At 46.7% G+C, this 24900-nt stretch overlaps 1 long non-coding RNA gene across 1 annotated transcript in view; it reads right to left on the reverse strand.

Moving 5' to 3' along the window:
* Positions 1 to 24900, reverse strand: part of LOC119971955 — a 103048-nt gene that overhangs the window by 76286 nt on the left and 1862 nt on the right. The window contains exon 2 of the long non-coding RNA XR_005461956.1: positions 17431 to 17698. This is a non-coding gene — a long non-coding RNA (uncharacterized LOC119971955). The remainder of the gene's footprint in view (positions 1 to 17430; positions 17699 to 24900) is intronic.

The following is a 24900-nucleotide window of genomic DNA, read 5'->3' on the forward strand; positions in this document are numbered from 1 at the left end:
ACACAAAGGCCTGCAGTATATTTCAGCACCCAATGAAAAGACGTGTATCCGGACAATGTCTTAGTAATGTGGGCAACTTGCGATGGGCATAATGCCAATTTGGAAGAAGTCCTCAGGACATTCAAACAAGCTGGTATACACCCGAAACACAGAAAATGCACATTGCAGGCCAATGAGGTCACGTATTCAGGTTTCAATGTTGATGCAAAAGGCTTATACCCTCTTGAGGAAACGGTAAAAGCGATAAAAGGAATGTGACTGAGTTGAAGCACTTTTTAGTGATGGTCAAGTATTGTGACTGCTTATTACCCAAATTGTCCACAGTTCTGGTGCCCCTGCACCAACTGTTGAAGAAAGAGCAACGATGGAAGTGGGTAGATTCCCAGAGAAAGTCTTTTGACGAAGTGAAACAAGGCCTACAATCGTCGAACACTTACTTGAACATTTTACCCCAGATAAACCATCATAGTTATGTGTGATGCATGGCCTTGTGGCATGGGGGCGGTATTTTTCCAAAAGGTGGAAGATGGCCATATGTTTATGGCCACCACTTTACCAATCTTCTCAGACCATAAGCCATAAATTGGGCTTTTCCACGAGGAAAAATGGTTCTGCCAATCACATGGACCAGAGTTTAAAGATGGGCAGTGCTGTTGGCTGCATATTGTTACACTTTTCAACACAAACCAGGGACACAGATTTCAAATGCTGAGGCTTAAAGGTGGCTTGACTTCCACAGATGTCATTCCACAGGAGATCGTTCTTGCTCAGGATTTTCTCAACACTTTTCATTTTGTCATCCCATATCAAAACCTTGACTGAAAGGTTTTATCAAAGGTAAAAAGAATGGTTCTAACTGGCTGACATTTTGATAAGTTGGAGCAAGTCAGCCCCTACTTGCAGCACAGGAGTGAAATTAGCTGTGAAGAGTGGCGGGGGGGGGGGGGGGGGGGGGGGGGGGTTTCTCCGTCGGCGGTATCCTCTGCCCCACCAGCAGCGCACCCGTTCACGCGCGTTTCCCGACAGCGTGGGGTAGCCCACAATGGGAAACCCCATTGGACGGCTTATGGAATGGTATTTCCCAATGTTGCATCAAAAATGTAATTGTCATGTGGGAGAGAGATTGTGTGAGTAGGAGAGAGATAGTGTAAGTGGGAGAGATAGTGTGAGTGGGAGAGAGATTGTGTGAGTGGGAGAGATTGTGTGAGTGGGGACAGATTGTGTGAGTGGGAGAGAGATTGTGTGAGTGGGGAGAGATTGTGTGAGTGAGGAGAGATTGTGTGAGTGGGGAGAGATTGTGTGAGTGGGGAGAGATTGTGAGAGTGGGGTGAGATTGTGTGAGTGGGGAGAGATTGTGTGAGTGGGGAGAGACTGTGTGTGTGGGGAGAGATTGTGTGAGTGGGGAGAGACTGTGTGAGTGGGGTGAGATTGTGTGAGTGGGGTGAGATTGTGTGAGTGGGGAGAGATTGTGTGAGTGGGGAGAGATTGTGAGAGTGGGAGAGATTGTGCGAGTGGGAGAGATTGTGTGAGTGGGGAGAGACTGTGTGAGTGGGAGAGATTGTGTGAGTGGGGAGAGATTGTGTGAGTGGGGAGAGATTGTGTGAGTGGGAGAGATTGTGTGAGTGGGGAGAGATTGTGTGAGTGGGGAGAGATTGTGTGAGTGGGGAGAGATAGTGTGTGTGGAGAGAAATTGTGTGATTGGGGAGATAGTGTGAGTGGGGAGAGACTGTGTGAGTGGGGAGAGATAGTGTGAGTGGGGAGAGACTGTGTGAGTGGGGAGAGATTGTGTGAGTGGGGAGAGACTGTGTGAGTGGGGAGAGACTGTTTGAGTGGGGAGAGATTGTGTGAGTGGGGAAAGACTGTGTGAGTGGGGAGAGACTGTGTGAGTGGGGAGAGATTGTGTGAGTGGGGAGAGATTGTGTGAGTGGGAGAGATAGTGTGAGTGAGAGAGATTGTGTGTGGGGAGAGATTGTGTGAGTGAGAGAGATTGTGTGTGTGGGGAGAGATTATGTGTGTGGGCTGATTTCAAATAACATGGCAAAATTTTCAAAAATCCCAGTCACAAGGGATAGAGTATGAGAGAAATTCAAGGGGCTAAAGACAGACAAGTCGCCAGGACCTGATGAACTGCACGCTAGGGTTTTAATGGAAGTAGCTGCAGAGATAGTGGACCAATTGGTTGAAATAGCTTGGGCGGGATTTTCCCATTCCCAGCGGGGCGAGGGTCCCGGCGGGACGGAGTGGCGTGAACCACTCCGGCGTCGGGCCGCCCCAAGGGTGCGGACTCTTCCGCACCTTTAGGGGCTAGGCCTGCCCTGGAGTGGTTGGCGTCCGGCCGGCTGGCGTGGAAGGCCTTTGGCGCCACGCCAGCCAGTGCAAGTCCACACATGCGCTGGAGCATCAGCGGCTGCTGACGTCATCCCCGCGCATGCACAGATGGGGGGGGGGGGTCACCTACACGCCGGCCATTGTGGAGGCTGACATGGTCGCCACATAGGAAAAGAGTGCCCCCACGGCACAGGCCCGCCCGCGGATCAGTGGTCCCCGATTGAGGTCCAGACCACCGTGGGGGCACCCCCCCCCCTCCCCGGGGCCAGAACGCCCCGGGCCCTCACCCCCCCAGGACCCCGGAGCCTGCCCGCGCTGCCAGGTCCCGCCGGTAAGGGACCTAGTTCAATTTACGCCGGCGGGACTGGCATAGAAGCAGCGGATCTTTGGCCCATCGCGGGCCGGAGAATCGCTGGGGGGGGGCGCTGTGAGTGGCCGGAATCCAGCACGGCACGATTCCCGCCCCCCCGAATCTCCGGTGCCGGAGAATTCGGCGGCCGGCAGGGGCGGGATTCACTCTGCCCCCCAGCGATTCTCCGACCCATCGGGGGATCAGAGAATCCCGCTCCTTATAACTCACTAAATTCTGGGAGGGTCCCTAAAGATTTGAAAACAGCCAATGTGACTCCCTTGTTCAAAAAGGGAGGAAGGCAGAATGGAGGGAATTATAGCCCAGTTAGTTTAACAGCAATTCCTGGAAAGGTGCTGGACTCAATAACCAAAGACGAAATAGCTAATCATTTCGGAAAGCTGAATATAATCAAACTTGGTCAACATGATTTTATCAATTTGATTTTGGTGATTCTAGTGATGATATCAGAAGATTGCAGGCACGGTAGCACTGTGGCTAGCACTGTTGCTTCGCAGCGCCAGGGTCCCAGGTTCGATTCCCGGCTTGGGTCACTGTCTCTGTGGAGTCTGCACGTTCTCCCCGTGTCTGCGTGGGTTTCCTCCGGGTGCTCCGGTTTCCTCCCACAATTTACGAAAGACGTGCTGTTAGGTAATTTGGACATTCTGAATTCTCTAAGTTTCTAGATTATACAAAGTTACGCAGAGGGACAGGTGGTATTGAGGAAGCGGGGTGGGGGGGGGGGGCTGCAGACCGACTTGGACAGGCTAGGAGAGTGGGCAAAGTAGTGACAGATGGAATGCAATGTGGAAAAGTGTGAGATTATGCATTTGGTAGGAATAATGGAGGCATAGACCCATTTTCTAAATGTAAAACGACTTAGGAAATCAGAAGTACAAAGTGACTTAGGATTCCTTGTTCAAGATTCTCTGACCAGGGATGTACTTCTGAGGCTGTATAAGGCTCTGGTCAGACCCCATTTGGAGCATTGTGAGCAGTTTTAGGCCTCGTATCTAAGGAAGGATGTGTTGGCCTTGGAAAGGGTCCAGAGTTGGTTCACAAGATTGATCCCTGGAATGAACAGCTTGCCGAATGAGAAGTGGTTGAGGATTCTGGGTCTGTACTGATTGGAGTTTAGAAGGATGAGGAGCGACCTTATTGAAACTTACAGGATACTGCGAGGCCTGGATAGAGTGGACGTGGAGAGGATGTTTCCACTTGTAGGAAAAACTAGAATCAGAGGGCACAATCTCAGGCTAAAGGGACGATCCTTTAAAACAGAGATGAGGAGGAATGTCTTCAGCCAGAGAGTCGTGAATCTGTGGAACTCATTGCCGCTGAAGGCTGTGGAGGCCAAATCACTGACCGTCTTTAAGACAGAGATAGATAGGTTCTTGATTAATAAGGGGATCAGGGGTTATAAGGAGAAGGCCGGAGAATGGGGATGAGAAAAATATCCGCCATGATTGAATGGGGGAACAGCCTCGATGGGCCGAATTACCTAATTCTGCTCCTATGTCTTATTGTCTTAAGTACAGGGTAGGTGGGTTGGCCACGCTAAATTGCCCCTTAATTGGAATTTCTTTTAAAAAGCAATATTCTGTGCTTTCAACAGTATCCAGAAAAATTTAAATGTTAGCTAGCTAGATTCACCCTGAAAAATGAAATACAAATTACTCACATTGCAAATTCCGAGGTGTTTTTCGAAAGGATGGGAAAGGCACTGGTGACTCATTGCAGATAACGGACAAGATTCTCCGTTTGCGAGACATTAGAACATAGAACAGTACAGCACAGAACAGGCCCTTCGGCCCTCGATGTTGTGCCGAACAATGATCACCCTACTCAAACCCACGTATCCACCCTATACCAACTACCCCCCCCTTAACCTTACTTTTTTTAGGACACTACGGGCAATTTATCATGGCCAATCCACCTAACCCGCACATCTTTGGACTGTGGGAGGAAACCGGAGCACCCGGAGGAAACCCACGCACACACTGGGAGGACGTGCAGACTCCGCACAGACAGTGACCCAGCCGGGAATCGAACCTGGGACCCTGGAGCTGTGAAGCATTTATGCTAACCACCATGCTACCGTGCTGCCCTTTCTCATGCCGGAGCTAAACTGCACCTGATTCCCAATCCTTAGTCATGCAATCTTTTGCATGGCGAGGATTGCGGGGAATTCCCGAGGAAATCTCACTATCGGGTCATCGTTTTGAGTGGGCGGTACACAGCGAGGTCCCGAGGCTGCTCCCCCCCCCCCCCCCCCCCCCCCCCCCCCCAACAATGCAATTCAGAGCCCCCGGGGATTTTCTGGGTCACCCCTTCTCCCCCAATACAGGGCTGACCCATACTGAACAGAAACATTATGGCTGGGATGTAACGCACCATAGCGAGGTGAGCGCAAAATACCCCGAGAGTCAAAAAATAAGAATCTCGGCGATGAGATCTCATGGCCCCATTGATCGGCATTAACTCAACAAGGATATCAGCCTTCCTAATAGCTAAATACAGGGCTTCCTCGTTGTATCGCCCCCTCCGCACTGTCACATTGGCGAGCGCTGAAAGTTTTCCATAATAATGATAGTAATCTTTATTACAGTCACAAGTAGGTTTACATTAAGGCTGCAATGAAGATGCTGTGAAAATCCCCTTTTTGCCACATTCCAGTGACTGTTCGGGTACACAAAGGGAGAATTCAGAATGTCCAACTCACCTAACAAGCACGTCTTTGGGGACTTTGTGGGAGGAAACCGGAGCACCCGGAGAAAACTCACACAGACAGGGGAGAACGTGCAGACTCCGCACAGACAGTGACCCAAGCCGGGAATCGAACCCCAGTCCCTGGCACCATGAAGCAACAGTGCTAACCACTGTGGTACCGTGCCGCCCATGGGGATCGGGCAAAGGGAAACCCCTGGGGATGTGCAGTTAAGTACATCCCCAACGGGGGATTAGAGCAGTGCGCTCTCCGGCACTGCCAGGGGGCAAAATTAAGGGGCAGTGCTGGGGGGAGAGAGGAGCCTCTGGGGAGGGAGGGGTTGGGTGCTGGTACCCCGTGTGCACGGGGGGAGGATGTCTCTGTGCTTGGGAGATGGTGTTCCTCTTTTATTTTTAACTGGATGGTGGCAGAGCTTTGACAAAGAGTCATCGGACTCGATAAGTTAGCTCTTTTCTCTCCCTACAGATGCTGCCAGACATGCTGAGATTTCCCAGCATTTTCTCTTTTGTTCCCTGTGTGGGTGTTGGGTAGGGAAGGGGCAGTAGTGCGTTCGGGCTGGGTGGGGTCAGGAATTGCTTTGAGGACCTTAGAGATTGGGATGCCATTTATAAATGCACTGAATAGTAAGGCACAATTTCACAGAGCAAGCAAAAGTCAGAAATCAAGTTCTGATGGATCAATACTGAAGTATATCTCTGTTGTGAGCCCTCTCTCACGGTGTTCAACTTCCATGGATACGGAGGATATTTTGCTTAAAGAGGAAACTTCTACATCAAATTATTTTGGGCTCAATAAAGGAGTGTTTGCTGGATAAAAAAAGATCTGATGCACAGAATGATACTTCTGTGGACAGAGACCCAAACATTTGCATGATTACTCTTCTTTTGATTCAGATGAAGGCCACTGATGCCCAGTGGAAACTCTGCTGCCTCGTGAAAACTGATGCTTTCTAGCTGCCAAAAACAGTGAAGGGTGCAGTATCTCTTGAAACCTAACAGTTGTCAGTTGTTTAATATATGTGCACACTGAAAGATGCAGATATCCCCTGAGGCTGGTCCAGAACAATGCAACAGCATGAAAGCTTCTATGAAAAGCACAATGGAAAACTTGACTACCACAAAATAGGAAGACTCCGAAGCAGGTTTTGAGCGCAGACCATACTAAAATACACAGTTGAACACTTGTGTGTTGATCTTGTGAAGCAGAGGCGGTACAAGTCCAGAAGTAATAATGGTGAGGAATCTCAGATATCATTGCATCTGCATTTTTGCTCCTTCCTATTTTCTTTTTTTTAAATAAATTTAGAGTGCAAAATTATGTATATTTTTCCAATTAAGGGGCAATTTAGCATGGCCTATCCACCTATCCTCCACATCTTCGGGTTGTGGGGGCAAGACCCACGCTGACATGGGAGAATGTGCAAACTCCGACAGTTGGTAGGATTTTGCAAGCCCAGGCCAGATGGTGGGCGATGAATGTAATGCGACATGAATCCCAGGTCCCGGTTGAGGCCGCACTCATGTGTGCGGAACTTGGCTATAGGTTTCTGCTCGACGATTCTGCGTTGTCGCGTGTCCTGAAGGCCGCCTTGGAGAACGCTTACCCGGGCTTGCGAAATCCTACCAACTGTCCTGGCTTGAGACAATTCACCCCTCTTTAACTTGGGGTTACCCCTATCTCTGGATCTGTACAGACTTAATTACCTGCAAATGCTGGCATTCTAAGCATTATCTTGCATCTTTGAATTTGTCTATATATATATGTTTCTGGAACATACCTCTTCATTCATCTGAGGAAGGAGCAGTGCTCCTAAAGCTAGTGTTTGAAACAAACCTGTTGGACTTTAACCTAGTGTTTTAAGACTTCTTACTGTATCCCTGTCTGCACATATGTCATTATTCACTGCACAAAATAACTTAAATTCATCACCAACAACTCTCAAAGAATACTCGGCAAGCAAATTAAATGGGAATCTATTGCGCCAGTGTTGATTTTAACCAGGAGCAAGTGGGCCAACGCAAAATGTACTCATTGGCTTGGATTCCATAAGATATGGTTATAAGGTGATCAAGGTTGGGAAATAAATATTCCAATGTACACAACATTTCAAAAAGCCAGGCAGAATGGAAAAGGAGGGGTAGCCCTCACAATAAAGGCTGACGTAAGGACAGTCATAGAAAAGATCGTGGGCTGGATTCTCCGATTTCCAGGTCATGCCCGGAGGATCCGTGGCATTGTACGTCAAAAAAATCGGCGGCGCCGCCGCACCCGATCCACCGACCGGCGATGGGCTAACAGCCGCGCCATGTAAAACCCCGGCCTCCATGACAAAAACGGCCCGAGAATTGCTGGGGCCCGTGGCCGCGCATGCGCACGGCGATGACCAGCAGCCGTGCCGTACAACATGGCACCGGCCGTGCGCAGACCAGGACCTGCCAGATAGTGCCCCCCTGGACATCCCCCAGCCACTCCCAACCAGACCCCCCCCCGGCCACTCCCAACCAGACCCCCCCCAGCCCTCGCTGAAGTCCCGCTGGCCAGCTGCATGGCTCCTGCCCGATTGTGGTGGCGCTGGACACTGTCCGCAGCCGACACGCCGGGTTCCCGCCCGCTGAGACCACATGTCCCCCACATAGTCGAGAACGCGGCCCATCGGGGGCAGAGCCTCCGGGGAGGGGGGGCCCTTCAGGTGACATACTGATGTCGTCCTAACGGCGTGCGGCGCAGTCCTCGATGACACCGTTTTGGACGGGGCGGAGCAGCCGAAATCAGGCACTGCCCCCGATTCCATCGGAAAAAGGGATTCTCCGCCCGATCGGCTATTACAAAATCGGCGTTGGGGAACGGAGATGAGGGAGTATCATGAGTATGGGCGGAGGTTAGGAATACCAAACACTTCTGAAATTGGTTTGCAGGCCTCCTATTATAGTTATACCATTGGGCAGAACATTAAACAAGGAATAACTGGAGCTTCTAAGAACTTAGGAACTTTATTTTTATCATATATGTGGGGAAAGTTAAATGAACAAAAGTCATGTGGAAAATGAATTTGTCGATGGCTTTCACAATAGCTTCCAAGAACAATCCACTGTAAAACCATCTAGGGGGACAAAGCTATTTTTGTAATAAGGCAAGGTTAATTAGTATCTCATAGTAAAAGATCCTCTGGGAAAAACTGATCGTAATACAATTGAATTCCATATTACGTTTGAGAGCAACATTCTTGAATCCAAAACAAGAATATTAAACAAAGTTAATGACACAGGTTGAGGGAGAGCTGGCTATGGTTAATTCGGTAAATAAACCAAAATGGATGGAGTAAATAAACAATGAGAAATATTTTTATAAATGATTAAATACGATTCAATTATCAAAAGGCTTCATTTGCAATTGGAGGTCCAGAACCCAACTCTCAGATAATTTTCGGATGCTGGCTTCATGTTGCATCTGTGGAGCGCACCTGATGGCCATCATCTGATACATCAAGGGCTCCAAAGTGGAGTTGGTCGATAGCTTTAAGTTCCTGGGGGGTCACCATCACCCACAGTCTGTCCTGGTCCACTCACATTGATGCAACAGTCAAGAAAGCCCAACAACATCTCTACTTCTTGCGGAAGCTAAAGAAATTTGGCATGTCTGCATCAACTCTCACAAACTTCTACAGATGTGCGATAGAGAGCATCCTATCTGGCTGCATCACAGCCTGGTATGGCAACTGCTCGGTCCAAGATCGCAAGAAACTGCAGACTGTGGTGAACTCAGCCCAAAGCATGACACAAACTTGCCACCCCCACATTGGTTCTGTCGACACCTCTCGCTGCCTCAGGAAGGCAGACAGCATTATCAGAGTACCCCTCCCCCCAAGGCATTGCTTTCTTCCAGACCCTTCCATCAGGCAGAAGGTACAGAAGTCTGAAGACTCACACATCCAGACATAGGAACAGCTTCTTCCCCACGTCTACAAGACTCCTCAATGATTCCCCCTCTGACTGATCTGTTCCCTGTAAGAACACTATTCATGATGCCCTATACTGTTCTTGCTCATATATTGCTTTGTTTGGCCCCTTGTTCCACACTGTAACCAATCACTGTTTTGTCGATGTACCATTTGTCAATGTTCCTTGTGTCTACTATGTGCGGACTGTGTACGTTCCTCGGCCGCAGAAAAATACTTTTCACTGTACTTCGGTACACGTGACAATAAATCAAATCAAATCATCTTCAAATGTAGATGGTGATGTAAATGTAGCAGCAAAACTGGTATCCAATCAGTGGTGCCCAATTAGTGACGCCAAGCTTTGCCAGGAGATGGGGGCTGCCTGCAGGACGCAATCATCAAAGACAGGCAGAAGCCAGGACAGGGCCTGCCGCTGTCTTGTGGAAGGAAGAAGGTCCAGCAACCTTACTGCTCAGTGAAGCAGCCAAATGTCCAACTGCGCAGTTGGACACAGTGAAAATATAACTTAAAATTGGAAATCATTATGAAACAAATGATTGGATAATTTCCAGAAAAGAAATAATTGTACTCTGAGATAGCTCCCAATAGAATTGTGAAAATAAAGTAAAACAATGGAGGATAAATCCCCAGGTTTACAACGCAGAAGCGGGCCGTCGTGACTCTGCCAGCTTTTTGCTGGAGCAATTCAAAATTAATTGCACCATTAAGCTCACTCTATGTAGCCAAGTGCAGAACTATAATCACAATTACATTACGTCGCAAGTATTTTTAACTATAAAACCATTTTAATTCTTCCTCCGAATTAAAGGCGACGATGACTTAATAATACCGGTTCTCAACTGATTCCAGTATTGGCACTGCCTGTTACTCAAAGCGGATCTCGAGGAAGGACTCTCGTCCATGCTGCACCTTTGTAAAGCAACAGTCAAAATTTGCCACCCACATCACCAGCAAGTGCCTTCAGGCTTCTCAAAACGGTTGTAGCACCAGCACCTTATTTGAGATTGATTCCGGCTAGTAAAACACGGCATCCTTGCATTCTGGTCAAGATTAGGTTGCCTTAAGACTGAAGGTTCTAGAAACAATGTGCATCACGCGGCATTTTAAATATGCATATTTCCGTCCTGACACCAACTTTGACGGCTTGTTTGTCAGCTAAATGGTGTTTGTACCCTTTTGCCAGTGAGAGGTGTACACTGACCTTGTGGCTTCTGCGTGAACTTTTCTTGCTGCTGCTAACAGCAAAAACATCCACAAAAAGGTTTCTATTTTTACACTCCAACAAATATTTGAGAAGCTTTGTTGCCAAGTACTTTCTTTTTCCTGCCTTAGTTGGCAAAAACTGGAGAAAATATTAGGTTCTGATGGTTCGAAAACATTTATACGTAGAATAGCAATTTCACAGCAGCTACTTCCTGCTTTGACATTTGTTGTACGTTTTCTGAGATAAATGAACCTTTGGACGAGGACTTTTGAATATTTTGGCACTTAAAAAAACAATGCTCATTAGTGACCGAAAAGAAGTAATTTTTTTCTAAATAGTCAAATAATTATTGTATTTCAAAACGTTTAAATCAAATTACATGCAAAACTGACATTATCTTCCAATCACACTTATTGTACTAATCTAAGTTAATGGATAATATCTACATAACTCTACCATCCGACGAATGTCACATTGTAACTGCCCCTGTGATTCTATACTTTTTAAATAATAACAATAATAAAAATCTTTATTATTGTCACAAGTAGGCTTACTTTAACACTGCAATGAGGTTCCTGTGAAAATCCCCTCGTGGCCACATTCCGGCGCCTGTTCAGGTACACTGAGGGAGAATTCAGAATGTCCAATTCACCTAACAGCACGTCTTTCAGGACTTGTGAGAGGAAACCGGAGCACCCAGAGGAAACCCACGCAGACATGGGGAGAATGTGCAGACTCCGCACAGACAGTGACCCAAGCCGGGAATCGAACCTGGAGCTGTGAAACGACAGTGCTAACCACTGTGCTACCATGTCCCCCCAACTGGTATTTCCTAATATTGCATCAAATATGTAATTGTCAGGTTGCTCTCGGCTGAACAAGACTTTATGGGCATGAACAGGGACCAAAAAGTGACAGATAATCAAAGACTGTATGTAATACTACAACATAGTGGCACAACTGTTGGGCAGACAACTTATTCATTCCAAACACTTTATGATTTTCAAAGCTTTTTACTCATTGTAATTATCTATCCAACAGTTACAAGCACTACTGACATTCAAATTTATTGTGACACCTATCCAAAAAGGACATTACCTACAATATTCTTTGATGTCATGCTGCTGTTTTTATCGATGTGCGCATATAAGGCTGCTTTGAAAATATCATATCCATCATTCTGATCATTTCTGCCAATCCAAGTATAAAAATGAATGATCTAACCAGGTAAGAAATAAAGTTCTTGCTGCACAGAAACTTTTCCTATCCAGTTACGCCTCAACTGCGGAAAGTGGCAGTGGGTCAAATGCAATATAACTGGGGCAGAGTTCTCCCATGCCCCCATCTCTGGAGGGATAGGGTGGTGATGGGGGTGGGGGAACAGAATACGGTGTGAGTCCCAAAGATTGCTTTCACCTTGGCTTAAAACTTTCCGATGCTGCCCACTTTGGTGGATCGGGAAATCCGTTGGAGGCCAGTTAATGGGATGAGACTCTTCCTCCATGCCCAATTTTCCGCTACGTTGGCAGGAAAATTCACCAGTCCAGAACACGTCTGGACCAATAGGGCATGCGGAAGAAGGCCTGGGGCAGCTTACGGAGTTCAGGATGGAGGCCACCAGAGGCCCTGGATCACCACAGCAGTGGATGGGGGGGACGTATCTATCAGGTGGATCTTCAGGGTCAGTATCATCAAGAACGTCCATCTTCCAGCCTCAAGAGAGCCGAGTCCATCTTCTCTCCTAAATGGTGGGTTAGTGATGAAGCGCGGCTTTATATGGCACCCAGGTATAATGGCGGGACGCGTGCAATCAAGTATGCTCTGCCACAGAAGACAGCACAAAATGCCTGGATGCAAAGTTATTTACGCCGCGGCTGGAAGATGCGGCTCCCCCCCCCCCACCCCCACAGCAGGAAGCATTCCCCATCCCCGCCCCACCACAGGACTAGGTCTCAGGTGGAAGAATTCCACCCTGGGTCTTTAACGTTGTCATTCTCATCTTTCTTTGTTTTACACATTATCAGATTGCAATATGGAAAAGAGAAAGGTGTTATAACGTTTACTGTCGGATCTCACTTTCTTTCTTGAGCTTAATATAAAGTACCAGCTAATGGATGATTGCAGATATCTTAACTGTTTAAAGTTGAACCAAAGTTCAAAAGCATCTCCTTCCAAAGGAAAAGCACTTGGCAAAATTTTAAACACATTTGAAAAATGCTTATGTGAACTCAATATGATAAATTATGTACAGAGCCATTAACAGTGGCTTTCTCTTCTATCCATCTTTCTTTTTACATTGTGTCAGGAGGAGCCGGTGGGCTCGAATATATCGACAAATGACCATACAAATTATCAGAGTCTATTTGATTGAAAGTAGTATAACACTGGGAACTTAGCTTATTGTTTTTTAAGCCTGAACGTAAAGCAATTGGTGGAGAGCTTTATATCACAACATGAAATATATAGAATTGTGGGATATAGCTCAGAGCCATCTAAAGTGCGACATAAATGCAAGCTCTTTCAGCCATTCCACTAAAAGGGAAACATGGATTTGAATTTTTCTAAATATTTTTTCTTTTTTTATATACAAGATTTCAACAATTGAAGTTACCTTAAATGGGCAGCACGGTAGCATAGTGGTTTGCACAATTGCTTCACAGCTCCAGGGTCCCAGGTTCGATTCCCGGCTTGGGTCACTGTCTGTGCGGAGTCCGCACGTTCTCCCCGTGTCTCCGTGGGTTTCCTCCGGGTGCTCCGGTTTCCTCCCACAGGCCAAAGGTGTGCAGGTTAAGTGGAGTGGCCATGATAAATTGCCCTTAGTGTTGGATGGGGTTACTGGGTTATGGGGATAGGGTGGAGATGTGGGCTTGGGTAGGGAAACGGTGCTCTTTCCAAGAGCAGGTGCAGACTCAATGGGCCGAATGGCCTCTTTCTGCACTGTAACTTCTGTGATTCTAGGGTGCACATGCATGCAAACATCTCTTATAAATTATAAGTGCAAAAATAAATTAATAAATAAATTTGCGGAAGACTAAGAACTGTGAAAGATATGAACAGGTAAGTAGCTAACGGTTTCAGAGTTACTGTACCTGTTCACATTGCTGAAAATAGGAAAATGCTGCCGAAGCTTCACGTCTTGCACTCATCAGGACAAATATAAGAATGCCAAATATCAAATGATCACAACAATTTATACAAGATTGGCCTGATGAGTGATTTTGTCCCTAGGACCCCAGCTTTGTAAGCTCCATGCAGAAACATAGACATCAGAAAAAAAACTGCAGGACAATGGCTGTCCCGATCAGATCATTGTTCGCTGTATATATCGTGCAAACTTGCAAATGGGCCAATTGCCACCACTTTTTTCGGTCCACCTCAAATTATCCTGGAAAGGCAAAGTTTCCCAAATTGTGAGCAACAGCAGGTTAAGAAAGCCATTTCACGCCACTACTATGCCCTGGCGACATGAGCGGTATTTTCCCGTACCAGCCTCCCCGGACAGGCGCCGGAATGTGGCGACTAGGGGCTATTCACAGTAACTTCATTGAAGCCTACTCGTGACAATAAGCGATTTTCATTTCATTCATTTCATTTCCACCGATAGGAAACTGCCATAAAGATATTCTGCCAAACACAAGTCTTTCCTGTCTATCATGTTGAGGCCCCTCATAATTTTGCACACCTCAATTAGGTCGCCCCATAGCCTCTTCTATTCCAAGGAAACCAACTCTAGCCTATCCAATCTTTCCTCATGGCTACAATTTTCAACATAGTGGCAACAATCCTGTTAATCATCTCTGTACTGTCTCCAGAGCAATTATGTCCTTCCTGGATTGTGGTGACCAGAGCTTGAAACAAAATTCCAATTGTGGCTTAACCAACACTTTATACAATTCCAGCATTATCATCCCTGCTTTTGTATTCAACACCTCACTCAATAATGGGAAGCATCCCATATGCTTTCGTTCCCACCTGTCCTGCCACCTTCAGAGAAAGAAGGCATATACTTTTCTCACAAGGACTGAAGGAGGAGGACACTCGTACTCTGTGAGGAGGTTTGACTGGAGTTTAATGGCTGTGGGTTTTTTCCACAAACATGGGAACAATGACAGAAGCATTTCATCAGCTTCATGAGGGCTGGAAAGGTGAATGAAATGCAAGGTGGCATTCCCGCATGTGCATTAAAATGGCCATGACACGCACTGCATCATGAAAGACCTGTGCATAGGAACTTAACAAAGACAACTTTGTGCATCTAGACTGCGGGTCATTTCACACTAGAGTACCATGGTAAGAGTACAGAGTCAGCATGGGGATCTCAGCTGAATCTAACATGGATGAGCAAGATGCACGTTTCTCTGTCGTGCATGTTAATGGCCAAGCCAGTGGTGTCTTCTGGAACATTGGCTGCATGTTCACGCTCCACATCCCCTTCTTCCTTTTCACCAAACCTCATACAATGCCAAATCCACCCCTCTCAGCGGTGCGCAGAGTGCAGCACACCAAAGTATGGAAGACCCCCCCCAAGGGGGCCTTTTCAAACGGCTCCCCCAGAATGGTCTAAGAAACTGCAGCACAGTTTCAAAAGCCCGATGGCCTACTCAATAGTTGTTATTATCATTAAAGGGGTATGCATTTCATGTGCCTCGTTGATGGGTTCCGCAACAACGTCAGCAGCCACATCTTCAGCTGAAGACCCGTTACATAGGAGCCATCACCAAGGCTCTCCGGTGGAACGAACAACTGAGGCTCCTGAGACTGTCCCAGTATGAAAATGAGTCATCGCAGCTTCCTGGGATATCACTGCACACTTGCAGAATCCATCTGCGATGGTTGCATACTATTTGCACATTGAAGAGGAATTTCTTCCTGCTGACAAAAGTACCTGCTTGCTCTGAGAGATGCCTGATGGCAACATGTGTACAGTTTAAGTAAGGTAAAGTCGCCATAGTCCCAGATGACCAAAGGCTGCTCCCCACTTTGAGGGGGGAGAGCTGACTGGTGGTGATTTAACCTGAGGGTCACCATACCTCAGGTGAGAGGCAAAGTTGAGAAGGCGGGACCTTCATGAATAACCTCATATATAAAGTTTATGGACCTGAGCGAATCCCGCCAAGGTGACAAAGCCAGCTGCCCTATCGACCTGACAAGCATCATCTGTCCAAAATGATCTGGCTCAATATCGGAAATGATCTTCGCAACTGGATGGTAATATCAGCTTCTGGCCTTACAGACAGCAGCAGTGAATATTGTACTAACATTGGTAGCCAATTGGTATTACCTTAATTTTGTATGTGAAGACATGAGTTAAGTTAGCTCGTATGGGGTGTTTTTGTGTTTTCAGAGACAAATGTATCCTATGGAAGTGCCTTTGACAGTTAGACTCCCATTGTAGGCACTTCCATTGTCAGACCACCAGTTTAGAGCTGAATTTTTTTAATAGAATTTACAGTGTAGGAGGCCATTCGGCCCATCAAGTCTGCACCAGCCCTTACAAAGAGCACCCTACTCAATCCCACTTCTCTACCCTATCCCCATAACCCAGTAACCCCCACTTAATCTTTTTGGAACCTGGGACCCACTATGCTACCCAACAATTGTGAAAGGTTTTGCGAGGTGTAACATAATTTTTTTTTTTGTTTGTTCATGGGAATCGCATTTATTGTCCATCCCTAATTGCCCTTGAAGGGGAAATTAAGAGTCAACTACATTGTGTTGGGTCTGGAATCACATGTAGGCCAGACCAGGCAAGGACGGCACATTTCCTTCCATAAAGGCCATTAGTGAACCAGGTGGGGTTTTATGACAATCGGAATGGTTTCATGGTCATCATTAGACTTTTAATTCCAGATTTTTATTGAATTCAGGTTTCACCATCTGCAGTGGCGGGATTTGAACTTGGATCGGCAGAGTAGTACGCTGAGTCTCTGGTTTACACAATGGCAATATCACTAAGCCACCGCCTCCCCCATATGGTTGAGTGAACAATGAATGTATCATTTTTACAGCCCATAAAGGGAGGAGACTTTTATTCCAAAATCTAGTTAGACTCAAACTCAGATTTAGGTGAAAAAAGACATCGGGGGTCACTTTTAGCATTCCCAATGCAGAAACAGGTGTATTAGAAACAGATATTGGAAATTTACACAAATTTGAGCCGCTTTGTTGGGGCAGCAGGGTAGCATGGTGGTTAGCATAAATGCTTCACAGCTCCAGGGTCCCAGGTTCGATTCCCGGCTGGGTCACTGTCTGTGTGGAGTCTGCACGTCCTCCCCCTGTGTGCGTGGGTTTCCTCCGGGTGCTCCGGTTTCCTCCCACAGTCCAAAGATGTGCGGGTTAGGTGGATTGGCCATGCTAAATTGCCCGTAGTGTCCTAATAAAATTAAGGTTAAGGGGTGGGGTTGTTGGGTTACGGGTATAGGGTGGATACGTGGGTTTGAGTAGGGTGATCATGGCTCGGCACAACATTGAGGGCCGAAGGGCCTGTTCTGTGCTGTACTGTTCTATGTTTGTGTGTCCATTTGTCTATTGCAATTATTTTGTTTGTCTTGCTCACTTTATGATTTGCTAGATTATCTTCTTAGTGTAGTTACAAATAAAATCTTTTGCAGACTTGCCACCAAAGCTTGCAACATGAAAACCTCTTGCTCGCTATAGCTCTGAAATGTAATTAGCACTCTGCCAGATATATTCATCGTACTAAGTAATACTGTAAAAGTTTAGCTCAATATCAGTAACAAATATGTATATACAAATCTCTACTTGTAGTCAGAATTGCAGGGTTGCCAATTCTATGTTCAGACATGAGAACTGCTAAGAGAAGCACAATAAGACAGTAAGAAGTGTAAAGCAATTGTCCTTACCTTGGTTCCTATTGAATCCATTTGTAGCAATATCCTGTTGGATATTCGCTGACGTTTATTCTTGCAACTTTGTCTTCTATCCCTTCAGTTTTCTTATTAAGACATTGATCAGAATCCATTATATAGATTTTTTTAAAATGTAAATTGTTTTTCAAACTGATGCAGCAAAGCCTGTCACCTGAAATCCAAGGAATGGCTATGAACCTTCTGGAGTCACATTGGCATGTTTGAATATTGTATGTGCACACAATGTCTACTGTCTTGTTCACTGTGAACAGAAATGGAATACCACAATCAAATAAATGCCCTGAAAGACAATTATAGTTACTTCAATAGTTTCACAGTCTATTGTATAAAAAAATGGGGCTGGATCCTCCGCCCTGCCAGGCCACATTTTTGCTCCGTTATGCCAGCTGGTCAATGGGGTTTCCCATCGTCAGGCAGCCCCACGCCGTCAGGAAACGCCCGGTAGCCGGCAAAACGGAGAATCCCACCCATGGTTACCAGCGCAACTGAGATTGATAGACAATAACATTGGAGTGAAATACGGAAAATATTTGATTATTTTTTAACATCTTATATACACTGGTCTCAAGTAAAATAAAAATGTATCAAATTTCATCATTAATATCTTTTGTGGCATATTTTTAAAACTGAGAAACTATGGTATGGGGCAAATGCGATTGTACAGCGTAAATACCGGAGCAACTTTCCATCGCTCCACTATCAGCATTTTGTTTTTAAATTTAAAGTACCTAATTTTTTTTTCCCAAATAAGGGGCAATTCAGCATGGCCAATCCACCTACCCTGCATATCTTTGGGTTGTGGGGATGGGACCCACGCAGACAAAGGGAGGATGTGCAAACTCCACACGGACAGTGACCCGGGGCCGGAATCGAACCCGGGTCCTCGATGCCCTGAGGCAGCAGTGCTAACTATTGTGCCGCCCCGCTCCACTGTCAGCACTGAAAGATGCTAAGAGTCAGCATGGGTCAAGGATCAGACAAAATCACCGTAGCTCCAATTATCCAACTTCTTAGTGCGACTTTAAGCTGGCAATGGTGCCACACAAAATAACCCACATTAGTCGCGGTGGCACAGTGGTTAGCATTGCTGTCTCACAGCGTCAGGGACCGGCGTTCAATTGTGGTTTTGGGAGTTTGCACCTTGTCCCTGCATGGGTCTCCTCCGGGTGCTCCGGTTTCCTCCCACAGTCCATAGATGTGCAGGTTCAAAGATGTCCAAAGGTGGATTGGCCATGCTAAATTGCCCCTCAGTTGTCCATAGATGTGGGGGTTAGGTTAAGGGATTATCGGGATAGGGCAGGGAAGTGGGTTTGGGTGGAGTGCTCTTTTGGATGTTTGGTGCAGACCCGATGGGCCGACTGGCCTCTTTCTGCACTGTACGGGTTCTAAGATTAGTCGGAAAGTAGGAATTAGGGAGCAACATCTTGAGTTTAAAATGTTTGTTTTACAAGCCTGAAGATTTTTGAAGGAAGGGAAGACTGAGAGAGGTAAAAAGTTCTAGTTTTTAGGTCATATATAAGAGTCAGCTCGGATAAGGAGATTGTGCCTTTAGATCAGTTCATAGAACATAGAATTTACAGTGCAGAAGGAGGCCATTCGGCCCATCGGGTCTCCAGCTGCCGTTAGAAAAAGAACCCACTTCAGCCCCACACTTCCACCCTATCCCCGTAACCCCACCTAACCTTTTTGGACACCAAGGGCTATTTAGCATGGCCAATCCACCTAACCTGCCATCTTTGGACTTTGGGAGGAAACCAGAGTACCCGGAGGAAACCCATGCAGACACAGGGAGAATGTGCAGACTCCGCACACACAGTGACCCAAGCCGGGAATCGAACCTGGGACCCTGCCGCTGTGAAGCAACTGTGCTAACCACTGTGCTACCGGGTCGAAACAACGTTGATGTTGAAACAAGAAAGTGGGTAAGGGGGCGTGTTTACACCTTAGAAGGGATAATAGAATTTTTCAGAAAACATTGACCATTACAGTAAATGGAGAAGGTAGTTTGGAGGCTAAATGAGAAAGGGATCGCTCTCAGACAGCAAGCTTTTCTCCTGTAACCGCAGAGGGAGAACGTGATATTTCACTCGACTAGTAGTCCTGAGGCCCAGGATAATGATCTTGGGACACGGATTCAAATCCCACCACAGCAACTAGTGTAATTTATACTTCATTAATAAAATCTAGAATTGAAAGCTAGTCTTGGTAATGGTGACCATGAAACTAACTATCATCGATTGTCATCGGGGCTGGATTAGCACAGGGCTAAAGAGCTGGCTTTTAAAGCAGACCGAGGCAGGCTAGCAGCACAGTTCAATTCCTGTACCAGCCTCCCCGAACAGGTGCCGGACTGTGGCGACTAGGGGCTTTTCACAGTAACTTCATTTGAAGCCTAATTGTGACAATAAGCGATTTTCATTTCATTTCGTTTTTTTCATTTTCATAAAACCCTCTGCCATCCTTGCCTCTATCTAACTCCAGGTGCACTACAATGTGGTTGACTCTTAACTGCCCTCAGAAATGGCTCAGCAAGTCATTCAGTTCAAGGACAACTAGGGATGGGTAATGAGTATTGCTGGCCTTGAGAAAAATGCCCACATCCCATGAAAGAATAAAGAGGGAAAAAAATATTTCCTAGTCAGGCTAGGAAGGTACTTGAATAGTTTCCCCTGATACAAGAGTAGTAATTAAGTCTGGGGTAGACCTGAGCTTTGCTGGACGTTCAATCTTATTCATGGAAAATATTGAAGGGTAAGAAATAAAAGTAACCTTCATTGATGCAGCATTAGCAAAGGAACAGATTTTACATTTTTACATTTTTAGTCAAAGGAGAAATGAAAGTTGAGGATTACAGCTAACAGAAGTTAATTTGACTTGTGGTGCACATGAATAAGTTCTTCCTTTGAAGACACAGGACGGAATCTTACCAGAAAATGGCAAAGTGTCAGTTTGGGCAGGAAGTGGTTAGCACTGTTGCTTCACAATGCCAGGGATGCGGGTTTGATTCCCGGCTTGGGTCACTGTCTGTGCGGAGTCTGTACATTTGCCTCGTGTCTGTGGGGTTTCCTCAAGGCGCTCCAGTTTCCTCCCACAAGTCCCGAAAGATGTACTTGTTAGGTGAACTGGACATTATGAATTCTCCCTCAAGTGTACCCAAACAGGGGCCGGAGTGCAGCGACGAGGGGCTTTTCACAGAAACTTCATTGCAGTGCTAATGTAAGCCTACTTGTGACACTAATAAAGATTATTATAAATGTGCTACGCGTCGGCGGGATTTCTCATGGAATGCTAAGCTTCTTTGCCAAATAAAATGAGTGGCCATGGTTTACTCCATCATTCTGGTGGGGCAGGGCATCCTTTAACTCGGAACCGGTTCCAAGCAGACCAGGGAGCCATCTTTAAAGAGCGCACCAAACAGCGCTTCAGTCTAACGGCCCTCAGCCCACATCATGGAGGTTCCGAGGGCTCTGTCCGAATCCCACGACATTCATCGCCGGCATCCCCCTGCCCACAACACATCTGCCCCTCCCTCCCCCACCATGGGTTTCCCACCCCGGTACATGTTAGCACTGCCACGTCAGCACTGCCAACCCATGCCAGATGCATGTGCCTCTACCCCCCTCACCCCCAGGGGCTATACCTAGCTCTGCACCCTCGACTGCCTCAGGCTGGGCAAACCTGTTGCAAATGACACACCAGTGCCCGGTGAATATTCTGTGAGGGAGGGAGCCAATGACATGTATTGAAATGAGGTTGCCGGGATCCCGCAGCACAATTCATGCTACTCTACCAGAGAAGGGGGCGGACGAATATTCAGAAACCCAAATCACGCTGGAGAGAACAGTGTTTTTTGATTCTCACTGAATTTTGAGTTTCTCATCGGCGGTGAGCGTGGGCTCACCCAAACTTTACACTCAAGCATCATGAATGGAGCGGAGGCGAGATGGAGTTGGATTTGGTGTCAGCCAATTTGCATGGAATTCCCATCCCTTTTTCATTTCTTCAGAAATTCTGACCATGTTGGTGGATCGCGGCTCTGGAAAGTGTGCAAAATAAGCCATACAACATATTTCCCCTCATTTTTGCATGGGCTTCAAGAGAATCAGGAAAACTCTGGACACTGGAGATATGCAGAGGAGGTTCACTTGGTTGATTTCAAAGTTGAGAGAATTAGTTTATGATGAGAGACTAAGTAGGCTGGGACTATATTGGAATTTAGAAGAATTAAATTGAAATTGAAAATCGCTTATTGGCACAAGTAGGCTTCAAATGAAGTTACTGTGAAAAGCCCCTAGTCACCACATTCCGGCGCCTGTTCAGGGAGGCTGATACGGGAAGGCGCCGGAATGAGGGGGGATCTTATCAAAACATATAAAATTATGAAGGGAATAGTCAAGACAGAAACAGGGAGGTTGTTTTTACTGGCAGGTGAAACTAGAACTATGGGGTTTTGCCTCAAAATAAGGGGGTAGCAGATTTAGGACTGAGTTGAGGAGGAACGTGTTCGCCCAAAGGGTTGTGAATCTGTGGAAACCTCTGCCCAGTGAATCAGTTGAGGCTACCTCGATGGATGTCCCTAAGGCAAAGATAGCTAGATTTTTGAACAGTAAAGGAATAAAAGGTTACGGCGAGCGGGCGGGTAAGTGGAGCTGAGTCCACAAAAAGATCAGCCATGATCTTACTGAATGGTGAAACAGGCTCGAGGGGGCAGATGGCCTACTCCTGCTCCTAGTTCTTATATTCTTATATTTACCCTGGCCCCCAGCATTTTCCAGACAGAATATAACATTTTGAAAGCCATACAAAGCCTACAACCGCATCTCAGAAATGGTAAAACCAATAAGTGCTCAATTTAATCCATATATTTTGCTCTGTTGCTACAGCTGTGTGGGTCATTTACAGGGCAGACAAGTGTAACAGTGAAGTGAATTAACCCATTGGACTTTATACACATCTGGAACATTGCTGAAATACTGCTTCCTATTGGTCAGTTAGAACATTGCAAACTTATATTTAAAAATGGGTATCCCAGTTTTGTGGTAGACAAACTCACCAACGAGCAACTCTCTTTGATCCATAGGCAGAGAGAATTTTCACTCCACCAGTTTTCCCAAAAATAAACAATCCCAGAACATAATCTCCAATATTTTCATTGCAGAATTGAAGGATATGTTAAGAATGTTGCAGTAAGGACTGGAAGAGTTTGATCTGTGGGGAATTCATAGCTATTGAGTGCAATCATCAGCGAAAGCAGAGTCAGGACTGAATGAAGAACCTGTGGGCGGATTTCATATTCTCCCGCTGGTGGGTTTTCAGGCAGGGGTGCCTGAGGTCCTCATATGGCCTTCCAACTGCCCCCCCCTGACAATTTTACTGTTGTATGGATGAGGCCTAAGCCTACCCACCTACCCTTTCCGCAACTGAGGCCCTTAAGTAACCAATGAAGGGCCGCTTCCCACCCATCCCCAATGTTCAGGGGCAGTACGGCAGTCTGGAAGGTAACCCTGCTCAGGATTTAAATGGGAAGGGGCGAGTGTGCCTCCATAAACAGCCTCCTTTCAGCTTTGGACATCCCTTCACTACTGCTCACCTCAATTTCCCTGCAGGTGGTCCCTTCCATTTCCCCCGCTTCCCCCAGCCACCCTCCCCTCCACCAACCACTGGCTTCTCCACCAACACCCCCAACACACTTTTCCCTGGACCTCGTCGCCTCTTCTCGCCCTGAGGGTTTGCCTCCTACATTGACCTTGACATTGAGGTTGGATTCAAAACCTGAAATCCAGCCAGAGTTAATTGAATGAAAGTTAGGTGTGTGCCAATAACAGCAGCACACATACAACAATTTGAGAGAAAGCTAAGTAGCCATATACAGATCCTTAGGAGCACGCCATCTAACGGGAAATGCCATACCCTATCAAAGGAATTAGCAAACCAGTGAGTGGACAGTCTTTTTTGAAGGGTGGGGGCTTGCCTCATGTTCTAATGTGTGTAGTTGCTAGCCGTCAGGGACATGGTGGCGCAGTGGTTAGCCATGCTGTCTCACGACACCAAGGACCCGGGTTCGATGCTCGGCCCAGGGTCACTGTCCATGTGGAGTTTGCACATTCTCCCCGTATCTGTGTGGGTCTCACCCCCACAACCCAAAGATGAGCAGGGTAGGTGGATTGGCCACATTAATCATAGAATTTACAGTGCAAAAGGAGGCTATTCGGCCTATCGAGTCTGCACCAGCGCTCGGAAAGAGCATGCTACCTCCACCCTATCCCGTAACTTAGTAACCCCACCTAACCTTTTTTGGCCATGAAGGGCAATTTAGCATGGCCAATCCACCTAGCCTGCACATCTTTGGAATGAGGGAGGAAACCGGAGCACCCGGAGGAAACCCACACAGTCACGGGGAGAACGTGCAGACTCCTCACAGACAGTGACCCAAGTCGGGAATCGAACATGAGGTCCTGGAGCTGTGAAGCAGCTGTGCTAACCACTGTGTGACTCGGCCAACGTTGTCGACCTCATACGCTGCAGGAAAGGATGTCCCAAAGCGTGGTACATTGGTGAGACCATGCAGACGCTGCGACAACGAATGAACGGACATCACGTGACAATCACCAGGCAGGAATGTTCCCTTTCAGTCCTGTCACTGGATCTGTAAAGACTCAATTACCTGCAAATGCTCGCATTCTAAGCATTGTCTGGCATCTTTGAATTTGTCTATATATATGTTTCTGGAACATACCTCTTCATTCACCTGAGGAAGGAGCAGTGCTCCGAAAGCTAGTGTTTGAAACAAACATGTTGGACTTTAACCTGGTGTTGTGAGACTTTTTACTGTGCTCACCCCAGTCCAACGCCGGCATCTCCACATCATGGCTACCATTACAAATGACAGCTTAAACTTTGCAAGAAGTTTGGAATACATTAAAAGGTCCCCTGTGTCCCAACAGCACCATCCCAAAGCACCAGCTCCTTCAACTGAATGACTTTATGCTTTCCCACACTAAGCTCTTGCATTCCATAAGCTTTCTGACAAACAGGATACGTTTAAAAAACAAATTGCACGTTATATCCAACCAAAGGGTGGGGGGTGCGGGGGATTTCAGCAGTGTTTCTGGTGTGGAAGAAGTGTAATAAAAAAATACAGGGAAACTCATCTGCAAATCTCTTCATTTCGTTTGAACTCCCCGAGTCTCAATGTGTCTCAGTTAAAACAGATTGGACCAAAACCGCATCGAACGTCATTGAAGCAAATACAGGGAGCAAATAAAGGCTCCCTGTTGGAAAGGGAAATGCTGGATATTCTGGAGTTTGAAGTGAATGTGGCCAGCACAATGCCATCCCAGCGCTCGCTGTCATTCTGAACCCACTGTGGACCCACTACACTCCATTCAGGAAGTGTCTGCTCATTGTGGCACAGGACAATTTTGCACCCCAACAGTTTGAAAT

Source organism: Scyliorhinus canicula, chromosome 9 (genome assembly GCF_902713615.1).
Source record: "Scyliorhinus canicula chromosome 9, sScyCan1.1, whole genome shotgun sequence".
Lineage (NCBI taxonomy): Eukaryota > Metazoa > Chordata > Chondrichthyes > Carcharhiniformes > Scyliorhinidae > Scyliorhinus > Scyliorhinus canicula.